Source organism: Haemaphysalis longicornis, unplaced genomic scaffold (genome assembly GCF_048455015.1).
Source record: "Haemaphysalis longicornis isolate Haplotype H1 unplaced genomic scaffold, Haemaphysalis longicornis Haplotype H1 scaffold_1, whole genome shotgun sequence".
NCBI lineage: Eukaryota > Metazoa > Arthropoda > Arachnida > Ixodida > Ixodidae > Haemaphysalis > Haemaphysalis longicornis.
This window is the reverse complement of record NW_027526203.1, coordinates 146584326-146597414: the sequence shown is the minus strand read 5'-3', so window position 1 is coordinate 146597414 and position 13089 is coordinate 146584326.

Genomic DNA, 13089 nt, shown 5'->3' with positions numbered 1-13089 from the left:
AATTTCGACAGAGGCCACCCTTGACGTAAATTCCCGGACTGCGGCATTTCAGACATGTTAAATAAATTAACGAGGGTGTAATGTGACCCCCACAATTTATTATTCTATTATCTTGAGCCACGCAGCTCTCCATTCTGGGTAGGGTTACAGCGGATCGTTAGAAACGTCTGCAAGTACATTATCCCACGACATGCTGCCTTGCCGCTCATAACGTGTGAAAACAGCGTATGATTTATTCAGGCTGATGAAGTTGCGCTCCTTCTGGAAATGCCGCGCGTTATCCGCCGCCTCGCTCGGACTCGTTACCTGTAGAGCATTCTGTTTGCGGTGTAATGGCCTCAGAAGCCGCATCTCTTGACTCAATTTGTGGCCTACATTGACTGCATTGGCATCGCGTAATTTTCAGTTTGCTATGCATATTATTACGCGACGGTAGCACAACTGGCAGGATCCACGGTTCAGGGTGAAGCGCTGTATATGGACGACAGTCATGAAACAGCTCAATCCAGGCGAGGCGTCACGCACAGCTTCGTCTCCTTCGGAACAGGGCAGCACAGGGCCATGTTCCACTGCCCTCTTCACTATCTTCTCGTGACGTAGCCCCCGTCGAGGGCGACCGTCCCGATCATTGCGAGGCCCCTGCTTCAGATCAAGTGAGGTGAAAATTGAAACCAGTGAGATGAGAATCCGGTCAAATAAGCATAGACAATGGAAAGTACTTGCCTCCCCGGATGACGACGATGTTGCTTACAACGAAGATGTGTTGGCACTTTACCACCGAGTCTAAGCGCGACGACTGTGGAGGGCAAAGTGGGTCGTGCTCTCAAGGTCTTCGCCAACGTGCATTCCCCTTTCTCATCTACAAGAACTCCATCAAGGAAGGCTGAATGATTCACCTGTGCCGGTTATTAGTTCAGATGAAGAGTCACCGAACTGTGCTCCTGTTCACGCGTGCTCCAAGTACCTCCGCAGCACCGTCGTGATCCTCGTGAGCCTCACCATGTGAGCCAGACATTCAGCGCTTTTAGCATAGCAAGTTGCGTCGGGCATGCCAGCGTTAGCACTTTTCGAGACCGAACTTCTCGTCTGCTGGTTCCATAGGCTAAACCGGCATTTCGCCAGTGCCACCGTATCACGGTGGCCGTGTCATGGCCGCCTGTGGGGTCTGTCTACGCAGCTTCCAGCTTCTTCGGCGCGATTAAAATTAGGAGTTGCGGGAGCGTAGGGGCTCCAATTATTGCCCCTAGCTTAACCAGCAAAACATCTTTTGCCTTTTTTTTTACTTGCTGATGACAGTAACGACCAATTTCGAAATACCGTGCTGTGTTTGAAGTGTCAACTGTGCAATCTGGACAAAGTCACAGAGCATGATCAATACGAACGGATTCTGTTAACAACTTTCCGGCTACTTCATCTGGCTTTGTTAACAGGGCGACTGTTCATAACGACACCTATTTTTAAATTATTTACCACCTTGTTCCTTAAGCTCAGTGTTGCCTTGACATCGATGGTCCAATGCAAACTTACTAATTAACGCAAACAAAGGCAAGACGTAGGAGCATGCCGTCTAAAGAAATTAACCTTATGCCTCTAAAAAGAAAACGTCCGTGGGATTCTACCTAGTAACCTATGAAACTTGAAGCGGGAACTTGACCACTCGGAGATTTGGGGCGAAAAATACACTCTACTAGGCCAGGTCGAAAACAAATACGCCTTGCTTGGCCTAGTTATTCTGGTATTTGAGAAATCCTCTCAGTCATACGACTTGTGATCATACATACGAGCTCAATCTTGCTAATGCTATAGCAGTGATGATGATTGTGGGGGTTTAACGCGCCGACGCAACGCAGGCGATGAGGCGCGCCGTAGTGGAGGGCTCCGGATTAATTTTGACCACCTGGGGATCTTTAACGTGCGCCGAAATCTCGTACACACGGGCGTTTTTGCTTTTCGCCTCCATCAGAAAAGCGGCCGCCGCGGCCGGGAATCGAACCCGCGACCTCGTGCTCAGCAGCGCAACGCCTTAGCCACTGAGCCACCGCGGCGGGTAATGCTATAGCAGTGTTCGGGATCTCGTTTATTAACATCGAACAGCTAGCACAGGGCCGCTCTTGCCGACACATCCAAAGTATACACGAATGCAGAGAGACACCCCACTAGAACGACAATTGTTTGCTGTGGTGACTTTCAAACAGAAAAGGCTTGGTAGAATTTGACTTCGGCAGCCGATTACCGCTAGAAAAAAAATATTTTAGGGGCAAAGCACCTTAAGACCGAGGCTTGTCCGGCGTCCGTGTTCACGGAACAGCACCGTGTAAATCCAAACATATGTGAACAAAAGGTTCAGAAAATGTTAACAAGACCAAAATAAAAGGTTGACAAAATGTTACAGAAAGAGGGGAGAGAGAGTGCTCCTGGACAGCCGTGCTGCGCATCCGTGATGAGCATTGTATGGGATTGGATTGGATTGAAATGGATTGAATTGGATTGGATTCAATTCTATTGGATTGGAAATCGTTTCAGCAGCAGTAAGCACTCTTACGGGTGACTTACGATAAGAACGATCCCCAGTGCATCGCCCACTCGTCACGATTCACTTCGTAGAGATGCGTGAATTCTTTTTTGTTTTGGTGGCTTGCGGTAACAAAAGAGAACCCGGGTGCCTCGTCTATCAATCCGTGTTCAAAACCTAACCGGTATTTTCGTTTGCGCCGGCTGGAGCCTAGGTTGAGTAGGTATTGACAACACGTGTACCATACCCTGCTTTTCCATGTAGCGAAGAAATACAAAAACACCCGTCCATGCAGAACATAACTCTTGTTAACGCGCGGACCTGTAATATACGGCTTCGCCCGCACCGCCGCCGTTTTTGCTGGCAGTGGCCGCTTGAGCTATGCCTCACGCAGTAGCTTGCTGCGCGCAAGTTCCCCCCCGAGAGAGAATCTTCTTTCCTCCCTCCAATGTGCCGTTCCCGTCAGTATATGCGAAAGTGCGGCTAGGCCATCTATAAACCCAGCCATACTCTTTCCGCTAGTTATAACGCTTCTCCAAGCTCGTTTTTTGCTTTTTGCGAATGCGCGTCGTGTTCCACAGTAGGAATTTTCTGTCTGCACCAACCGGCCGAATTTTTTCAGCCTAGCAATATAAGGCTTCGCTTTAAAAAGCGGTAGACTACGTTGCAGCAGGTGCCATCCACCGCCGCTCCGGTCGTGACCCCGCAGTGCTCACTAATTGTAAACTTACTTTTATTAAGCGATATCTGATTTACGATTGGTTTACGTATATGAAATGGGTGCGAGCGAAGCGTACATCTTTCAAAGCATTTCGGGACCTAAGCTGTCTAAAGCTTCCAAACCGGCTGTACGCCTGCCCGTACACACCATACACGGAACGGAACACGCTATGCTAAAATATTCTTTAGGAGCGGAGTACCTTAGGACTGCACAATGTCCGTCCGCATCCGTGCGCATAGCATTTACAATCGCAAAAAATCACACACCCACCGGCAGGATTCGAGCCTGCGTCTGGCGGACTAGACAGAGTTAGTGTGAGTCGTCTTACCCATTGGGTTACGACCGTGAGTTAGTACCCGAGACTCAAACGGCTTACTTTCTCGCCTGTATGTCTCTCGGGGCGGAACTTGGATGTCATTTCTAGTCCCCGTACTCCGCACCCTCGCCATCATCCACGGAGTGGAGATGCTGCCATTTTCGTCTCGGCCAGGGAAAGGAATAGTTTGCCGGCGCCCGCATGGGCAGTGAATTTACGAAATGACGGTGAAGCTCGCGTAGTGTACGCTATTCCTATGTTCGAACAATCTATTACCAAGACGGATGTCGTTCCATAGACCCTTGCTCAAATTGCCTGGTACGAGAAAACTCCATGGCCCCGGCTGCAGTTCTAGATTATGCACCAGAGCGAAGGTCCCCAACCATACCATTGATTCAATGACTCTTCCAAGGAACTCGTGACTAGGGGTCTCAAGCCGGCCTACTTAATCACCCCGCCTACCACTCGACATTTTTTGTGGCACCGCTGCATTCGTAGCATCTGCAGCCCACCCTGCAACGGTAACTCGCCACACAGAAAAGCACAGACACACCAATCTCTTTCACGCGCAAACATGAGGCAATTTAGCTTGCTCTTGCCAGAGCCATTGACTCCAGGATTTCTGTATTAATCATCCCATGAACATTTACCCGACTGATCAGTCCCGTTGTTCTAAAACTCGCCCCCAACAAGAAACACGCCCACCCTCTCCATTCCTCCTCGGCCACTTCTGAACACGCCTCTCAGAACAGCTGTAGAATGCAGCTCCCAGGTGAGACGCTGCATTGCGAACTTCACCCAGGAATCATCTTGTGACGTTGCTTACCAGAGAAAATGTAATAGAAGTTTAGCTGACACCAATTCACTTTCGCGCGCAAATTTTGATCCGTACCGCCCATTGCTGACTCTGTAAAGTTGTCGAACCCGCCATGCCGCCCGTCTCCCTCGCTGACGAACGGAACCTGTTTTAACGCGATAGCATTATTAGTCTAAGTTTTCGATTTTGCCGTAGCATCTAAACGTCCACGGAAGTAGGTCACCGTTGCAAACAGGAAGTTGCAAGCAGGCCGATGCGAAGGCTCACTTGAACCTGAAATTCGCGCAGCATCAACGGACATGTGGAAAAGAGAGTGACAGTACGGCCACAGAAGGACTCTGGTACGGCCGAGACGAAAGAAAAGATAGGCGAATAAGGATGCGCCGCGGCTGTGCGGTCAAGTTCGTTCTACGCTCTGTCAGTGGTAGAAAGCCTGGGCGTGCCCGCACCTGGCGCATCACACCAAAGCGGCTGTCTCATTGTAAATAATGAAGGCCCCAACCTTGTGTCACCTATTTAAAAGGGGGTCAGAGGATTATTGCCAGTGTCTCAAAAAGAAAAATGCTAGATTTTGAGAAGAAACAAGATAAAATGTATCCTAGTAAGAAAATAAATCCAGCTTATAGCAATCATTTTCAAATTTAAAAAATGCTTTTGAACTTTACGTTGTTCTTTCCCCATCACAATGTGTGCGGGGTAAACATGTGTCTCCTTTCATTTCATTTCATTTATTGTACTCTCAGGGCTTTACAGCATTGCAGAGGGGAGCGGGCACTGACGAACAGTGTACAAGATACAAAAACACACGAATAAGGCACAGCAACGTTTTCAAACAAGAGGCAACTAACATCAAAATGCAACTGTTCACAGTATCAACTGTTCACAGTATCATGATTCAATAGAAATCAAGTAACAAAAGTCAGCCTGTTACACTGTCAATGCAAAATAGATTATCAAGCGCTCTTTTGAAACTGCAAGGACCGGCAATGGATGCAAGTGATTGTGGGAGGTGATTACATTCCTGACACGTGTTAGGCAAGAATGAATGAAAATATGTTGACGTCCGGCAGCGAGGTACGGCAACTTTCCGCGCATGGTCAGTACGATTTGACACATAAAATGGTGGGGTTATCAAAAGTTAACGAAGAGGGGAGTTGTTATGATAAATTTTCTGGAAAAGCGCCAGGCGCGATATCTTACGGCGAGTAGCGAGCAGTGGAATGGCAAGAATCGATTTCATGTTTGTAACGCTAGTGGCTCGGCGATAATCAGATGATATAAACCTTACGGCACGATTGTGGATTCTCTCGAATTCGCTAACTAGGGTGGTATTGCCAGGGTCCCATATAGATGAAGCATATTCCAAATGTGGACGAACGTAGGTAGTATAAAGGAGCTTTTTTAGATACACAGGGGCTGTGAAAAAAATTCTTCTCAGAAATCCTAAGACCCTGTTTGCTTTACATGTAACAGACGTGATGTGATGTTTCCAAGATAGGTTGTTAGATATATGGACACCAAGGTACTTGTAGGAAGGGACGGAATGGTGCGTGGTTGTGTTTAGGAGGTAACTTGGACACGCGGCCTTGTTACGAGATACGCGCATATACTTACACTTGGAGACATTTAATTCCATTTGCATAATTTACAAAAGCTAAGTACTTTGGTTAGATCTTCTTGGAGAATAGCGACATCGACATTATTGTATATTCTGTTGGCAGCACGCGGCTAGGATGAAAAAAAACACCACAAAAATATATAATGATGTGAGGAGCACCATAAACATTCTGATAAACGCAAAAATACAGAAACTCTTCGAGGTATGTTGCCACCTTTGCAAAGGCGATTTTTTGAATACAATTTGTTTCGTTAGGTTATGGGAGCCCCCAAAAATTCAAAAAAAATCTGCAGAAATAATCATGTTCTTATTTGAGTTGGTTCAAAAGTTATAGCCAAAATTCTGACATCTGGTGAATAGTTGCCAAGCCGAAACTTAAGTGGTGCAGTAAGAGAAACTGATAATGAAGCGATTATCAGCAGCCTATATTGAAAGTTCTCTGTTATCGTTTAGTCTGATGCGTAAAAAATTACTTAAGGACAATTTCTAAGGCTTCCTGTTACTATACTTTGCTTTAAATTCAGGACCCCTAAAACGTCCCTGTTATTCACTTTGCGTGTACTTTATGCTCCCGCTGTGAATGCTGCACTGTTCGAAATTTTTTACAGTAATATTCTTAGTAGAAAAACTAATACCATAGGTTCGTGATACATAATGCACCAACTAGCTCAACAGCACATTATACTGAATACCATAGGCTCAACGTTTTAATAACAGGTGTACTCAAGTCCAGGCTAAAAAGGCAACAGCAGCGAAAGTTTCGGGACAATCATTCCACAGTGAATCCTCCAACCGAAGAAAACGCGGACATCAAGATGTGGGAGCGTGTTGCAAAGCTTGAGAACTTGGAGAACAATTGTGAGGTGCCGTTTCGATTATCTTTGCTGCAAAGTATTAGGATTATAGCTATGAAAACCCTATCATCTGTCTTTGCACAACTTGGCTTGGTTTCCCATCACGTCCGCGTGAGGCTGCTCATCCTAATTTGTGGTCTATATTATGCTGTGTAACGCTTCAACGATAGCAACAAAATTACAGCAGATATTTTGAGGGAAGAAGGCATCTAACTCGCCGCCACGCTCCCGTGGCATGCTGCACCAGTGACCAGTAGCGCCGATGAATGGGTGAGACGAATCATCTCCGCCAGAAAATACGAGCACGAACAAAAGCCAAAAAAAATCCCGCCATCTCCACGAAGTGAATGATGATGAGAGGGGCGAAGCTAAAATGCTTATCGGTAAAACCGTGAAACATTCGCCCGCACATCATATAAAGACTCGACACGTCAAGCTTACCACCGCTCCGTTGACAAGCCCGTCGACGACGTCGATGTTTGTGGTGATTATGTAGGGCTTGTTTGGGACGATGAGAATCTCCATTGGTAAGTTTGCGAATTCGGTGTGTGACATTTTAGCCACCTTGGCCGTCGCCTTCTGAAGACCATCTCGTGTCGAAACGTACGTGTCTTGAGCTCGCAGGCGACGAACGACAACCTTTTCTTCTTCCTGTCCTGCTTGTTGGGTAGCAACGAACGCGTTGAACGTTTTGACCTCTTCGGCCAATCTTTGGTTGGCCAATCCCTAGGGGGATCCTGCCACAATCATCATTAATGTGCCGGATACAGCAGCAACGAGGGACGGGACAGGGCCCGAGCAAGAGCAGCTTCCCCACTAAAAAGAACTTCTGGCAGCTAAGGAGGGCCCTAGCTATGAACCAGGTGAATTTTCACTTGCCAGGGCAAGATTGTCTGGTCTGTACACGGATCGCAAAAATTTATTCTTGTTTATCTCAAAACTCAAAACCTAAGTTCCTTCTTGCGCGAACAGTTGTAACTTAAAACTAAAGAATTCGCTTTAATGAAACTTCGCGGATCCGTTTCTTTATTACTAGGCTGTGCAACGAACTAGGATTTTTAAAACGGATCCTAAGTTTTGATGTAATTATAAGTTATATAAACGAATGCACAGAAAAATGGCACATTTTTCTGTTTTCGTAGGAATTTTCACTATAAATTATTTCCCAAATATCGGACTGCAAAAATACTAGTTAGTTGCATCGTACAATTAGGTTGCTACCTCTGCGCCGAAAATTTCGCAATTCCTGCGACCCATTCAATAGTTATGAATGTTGCCGTAACAGCCAAGTTGGGGTATTTTTTGTCAAAAACAAGTATCAATAGAATTATTTTCACAGATCTTAGCTGTTGAATGTCATCAAATACGGTTATTTATAAGGTCCATGTCCAATAAAAAGTTGTCAGTCCAAATTTTACAAAATTTTTAAAAGGGTGCCCACGTACCTTAACACACTGCGAAGCGTTGTAAAATTCGTAATTAGGGGAATAGGAATACTGAAAGAGGAGTTCGGTCATAAGACTCATGCCGGCACTGAATATGAACCAGTTCTTGTGCATCCTGACGTACAACAAGCGTACCCTCACCGAAGAAAGCTAAATAAACGCCTTCATAAGGGCACAATACAACGCAGTCCTCAAGCTCCAAGGTTTTTCCCATCACCGAAGTGGTCCTCCAATTGGGTCTTTATAACACCTTTGAGTTTAATTTGGTCTTCATGACGAGAAACCCGCTCTCGTAGCGCGAAGGAATCGGCTGTTAAAAAATAGCGACGGGTATTCGTCGCCGAGATGGTCACCTTATACTCGGAGAAGAAATTCGATGCCATGACGGACTATCGCTGGACAGAAACTTGTGCAAGGGCAGGTCAGAAGGCAAGATCAAATTTTTGTGAATAAACTACCAAAACCATGCAAAGACGTATACACTGACACATAAATGTGAAATAGAACTGTGGCAGCGACCGTCGCAGCGGACTAACCTGGCAATCTTCGTGACTACATGACCCTACCCCCCCACGAATGGAAGAAGGAGACAGTGGAGCCATCCGGTCGGCACTCTAAATAGAGAAACAATGAAATTAAAGCACAAACATTGTTACGGACTCTCATTACAGCTTTTCATAAATCGCTACAGACGGATTTCCGAACCATCGGAAATCTCCCATTTCCAATGAAAGTTCGAATTACATTGACACATTGACGCAGGGTCCCGATCCGATACTAGTTGCTGACCAAGAAGAACGCGAACTCACATACTGTTCTTGAGACCCCAACTGCCACACAACCCGAAAAATTATAAAACGTCTCCTCTTTCAATGACCACGAACACGATCCTTCGCATGCCACGAGGAGGCTTCAAGGCTGAAAAACACTAACTCTGCTCGGGAAGCAAACCAATGTATAGATGTAGGTGGGCGGAGATGTTTGGTAAAAAACTTACAAAGCTATTTGAAAGCGCTACTAAATGCGGAAAATATGCGCGCTATCCCACGCAACGTCGCCATGTCCACAGTTATGCTCAGGGGAGAACAACTCAAATATTACGTATTCCACTTTTGTGGTGAAATGGGACTCAGCTTTGACTAGGTAGTCACCTCAATATCATCGTGGCCTGGTTGAGAGGGCGGGAAACTAGCTGCTGCATCCGGTGCTCTGGATTTCGGGCTCCTTTCTGCCCGAACTCATACTATTTCTCACTCAACGAAGGTATTCGCTTTCTATCTTTCTCTCCCTAAGAAAAACCAAAACGCTCACACCAGCCACGACATCAGGCAACAAGCACTTTAAAAAACAGAAACTCTCGCCTTGTCCAAGATCAAGCTGACTGAACTGACCAGGATCAAGCAGCCGCAACGTTCACGCCCACATGTCAAGCCACACAAGCGTATATGGCGTGTCTTTTCTGTGTTAAGGCGATTCAAAACCGTTGAGGCTAGTATTGCTCTCTTGGCTACCCTTGGGTACCTGGAAAGCAGAAACGCAGCAATTTTGTGAACGCAGCAACCCCCTTCCAAAACACTCGCTCGGCATCGAAGTAATGCTTTCGCGTTCAACATCTTAAGACCTAGACGTAGATGCCACTGCAACGTTTTTCACAGCGAAGCTCTACATATGTCTAGAACCCAGCCGATTGTCTCCTTGGACGTAGGCCATCAGTTTTTGTGGCGGATACATATTTATTAATGTGTAAATTGCCTCAGCCCATGTAGCGAAAATGATGATGGATGATTTATTGTTATGCTCCTATTCACCGCGGCCGACTCAAAACAGTTTATAGAAATTTTGACACGGGAAGCTTATCTAAGTAAATCAAAATAAAAGTAAGCAAAAAGTAAATTGGGCACCATACTTTATATGTGTCAACATTATTAATCAAAAATACATTTGGCATATTTAAGGCGAGATGATAATTCATAACTGGTACTAGCAGCGTCCTTTTAATTTAAAGATATGTGCTTGAGTTTTTTTCGGTATCAAATAAAACATACGCACGGAAAACAACATTTATGACCCCAAAATTCAAAAAGTGCTGGAACTCAAGCCTAGACATAAGAGCGGCATTCGACGTCCAACAATACTAAAGAAAGTTCCCAATAGATGACGTGCGCGGAGTGGAATACAGGAAAATTCAGTTGACTATAGCGAGCCTCCACCGCGTTTAACGTGGAGGGAGCTGGACGAGAAACAAACACAGAGAGAGAGAGCGTGGAGGTCGGGGACGAGAAGAGAAGCATTTATGTGGCAGTGGCGGCCGAAGACTCTCGTCTTTCGACGACATTTGCAGCGAAGAGAGCAGAAACGCGACGCGTGTCGTTCGCTAGGAGGAACAAGAACAGCACTCGAAGGAACTTCATGGTTCTGTCTGAGGTGAAGTACCCGGGGATGCTCCCGACACTCGAGAAACCACCGTAGCTGCAGCTTTGCCGCCTTCGGTCTCACAAAGTGGAAGGCCTGTGATTTTTATTTCGCTTTACTTCGACTCAAGCCAAATTTCTTACCCCCATCCCGTAACACGCACCAGAAAGTAGAACCTCTTTTCTGCGAATAGCGCAGCCGCATGCGCACCATGCGTCATTGACAAGCACGCATGCCTGACAAAATGTAGCGGAACCGGTTGCATAAACTCTTACTTGTGGGAGATCCTGGTGACCAGCAGCGCTATGGACATCCAGATACTTTCGGCCCCCAGAGCGAAGATTGCGCGCTCATCCCAATTATTCCTCTAATACGGAATGGTGCACTTGAACCAGCGCTGTAATTGGCGTAGATGCTTATCATAAACCGTCATTTTCTCTACTCAATAATCATGTGTGTCTTTAGCCTGCGACGTAGAGATGGGACCACTGCCCTTATAATTTAAATATAGCAAATACCCAATATAGGTACACCCTGCATAGCAAATACAACCAGATCGCCAGCTCCGCTGGACTTCCCTCTCTCCAGGGAGAAAGGACTGATTTTTTGACTGCGTATAATTCAGAGATATGAGAGGAATAAAATGACATTTTTCGTGTTGTTTTTACAAGTACTAAGAAAATTGTAATTACTGGTTTTGTGTAACAGAACATTGAGGGCCAGTTCACGCCTCTCTATTGCAAAGAACCCAAACTGCTGTATTTGTGCATATTTCTTCTAGCAGTAAAAGCAACGCAATTTTTCCTAGCGCGAAGTCTGGGGGCCGTATTGCCGGTCTTGGCCGCGGCTGTAGTGCAGTGCCACATCGGGTATTCAGATAAAAGACACGATGCCAGTTGGTGGCAGGTTCTGGGGGCACGCGTGTTTTGTTCTGGATACCAATTCTGGATACCCACTCGAACGTTGGTTAAGATCGCCAAGACGGCGCACAGTGTTCTAACAGGCGAAAATCATTATGGTTTTTAAAATAATTAGGTAATGCCGTTCTTGTTCTTGGTTTTAAACCAAATAGACCAAAAATGCGATGTTCTTGTAGGATTTAAGTGGTGATAACGGAGAAAGGGTTCCATCAAGAAAATTTTTTTAAAGACGAGCATTGATGGATGTAACCGACGGTATAATTGATAAGCGCCGTGTACATATTACATGTGTCTTCGTTTGTTCCTTGCGCTATTGGCGGTGAGATCTTTGAGTGGCGCCCCCTGGCTCTGACGTCGGCTTAGGGATTCGCGCCGCTGTCGTCTGCTACACTCCGCTTGTGAGGGGCAACAGTGCCTGGACTAGAAATCGTCCGGTTCGTTGCTGTAGTGCGTTAAAAAGCGTATTTCTAGCGACTCAGTTATTTTGCCAGCTTCTGACGCATCTGAATAATTTGAAGCTGTATCCCCCACAAGTTTGCAACACACGAAGAGATAGAGAACAACTTTCTTCAGAGTATCGGTCAGAAGATCGTGTGTAACTCGTCCTTTCTTGCTTATTCGCGAGAATCAACGATCAGAGCTTCTCGATAAGTATTCAAAATGCGTAGGCTTCCCTGCAGTATTTTTGAGATGCTCCTATGAAGACTCAACAGTCTAATATTACGTACCAAGCAGCGGCCTCTACACGCTCATCGCACAGCAGGAAATAAAGCGGCTTTCTTCTGTTTCTTTCGTTGTTGTCTTGTATCGGATTAATGTTTCTTGCTTTTTTTTCTGCCCAACGCATTAATTTTTCTTTGCCGTTACCAACTTCTTATTAGGAGGTTTCGGGATGTTTGGGAGCCTCACAAAGGTCGTGTGGATATTTCCTTCATTTTGTATGGCATACATTCCCTTCTTCACAAATTGGCTTTCATTACGGCTGCGTGCAAGAAGGTACATATCCGCAGCGTGCTTTGTTTATTTACATGCAAATACAATGAGAAGGTTTGTGCTACGCCACCGCGATCGCGCCATAAACAACGTGGTCCACAGTACTCGAAGGTGGCTTTTGTGCTGCGAATTTCTATCGTAATTATATAGTTATCATAACGAACTGACTCTCAACTCGAACAATGATGTCATGATTACAGTGTTGAAGGCATGATATACTCGCTAACTAACGTAATAAATAGTATACCTGCATATATTACAAGACTCGAAACCGAAGAATTCCAAGTAGCTCTTTATTGCTTTTCAACCCTTCCAGGCGCGAAGAACAAATCCTATTCTACTCGGGATGGCGTTCTATGATTTGAAGAAAATTACTTTTACTCTCTTGTCCTGGACTGAGGACCCGGCCCACTAACCAGATCGATTTAATTGTTAAACAAAGTTTTCCCCTCCTCCTCTACCTCATCCTCCTCTTGAGTGC